We start from the raw sequence: 1,383 nt of genomic DNA on the forward strand, positions 1-1,383 counted from the left end.
TTTATATGATGCTTTTTTGATTGTTCAATTGAGTAGTTGTAATTGATTTTTTATGAAGCTACACAACAAAAACAGTTTTGTATTCAGTACGTCGATTATATTCACATGAATAAAAAATCAATTTCACGTTTAGTTTTGTTTATAATTGTTTGGTTTTACAAACATTTTTTTTGTTTTTAATAAATATTTTTTAAGAACAATTTTCAACTTTTTTCAACTTATGGCAATAAATATTATATTTCACTGTAATTTGTTAAATCCAACTTTTTTCCATCAACTTTTTTAATTTGAGTTGTAATTTTTGTACTGTTTTGCTTATCAATTTTTATTCAAAAAATATATTCCCAAAATGTTTTTTTGGAATAAATAATAATTCCATTGTGACAATTGAATAATATTTGTTTATATATATTTTAAGATAAAAGCCTCCTTTTTATAAAAAGCATACTAGTGGATAAACGTCCAACCAATGGATACAAATATTTTTAGTACAATAAAAACAATTTTGTCTTTAAAATGAAAGCATTTATTTGCAAATACACTTGATTTCATTTTGTTTTAACTTTGTTTCAAAACAAACAAAAAACATTTCAAAATAAATCAAAAATGTATATTTTTAACAATGTTTCAAAACAGAATAATTTTGAATCAAAATAAATATAATTGTACCAAATGAAATCAAAAGTGTTTCAAAATAATATTAAAAATAATACTTAAACAACTTAGCTAACTTGAAAAAACAAAATGGATTCTTTTGGATATATACCAATGAAAGAATTGACGATTTTGCATCCCGAAAACACCCATTCATCGGGAATTTAACAAAACTTCCAGATACACCAAAACTCAAAAAACCAACTGAAGAAAAAAATAAAAACATACTCGTTAACACGCCAAATGAAACCTATAACAGAGGAACATCACATTTTAAATAATCTAATAAAAAATTAATAAAAAAGACCATATATATAAGTAACAAAAAATCAACGAATTCTTTTGACTCATCGTTACGAAGAAAATGGAGAAGAAATGTCTTAGGTGTGGTACAGCCACAAAACTTGAATGACCATACCATCAACTCGTGTCTATCTCAACAAATTAATACGAATAATTGATATATCTTCAAACATGAAACGTGGTAGAAAACCAAAGTACACCAACGCACTTCTTAAAAGGACTGCTGTTATGCTTTGTCAAGAAAACATGTCGCTTAGAGAAGCCAAAAAGAATTTAGCAGAAAAAGAGTTTAATATGATTTAAATATCATCGCTAATGCATTATATAAAAATGACGAAATAATGAAAGGTTTCAAACTTGGCCTATTATCTTTTAGAGAAGTAACAATTCTACAAAAGCAGCAAATACTATTAACAACATAGGGTT

This window comes from Entamoeba invadens (assembly GCF_000330505.1).
Source record: "Entamoeba invadens IP1 unplaced genomic scaffold scaff_1105074724819, whole genome shotgun sequence".
Lineage (NCBI taxonomy): Eukaryota > Evosea > Mastigamoebida > Endamoebidae > Entamoeba > Entamoeba invadens.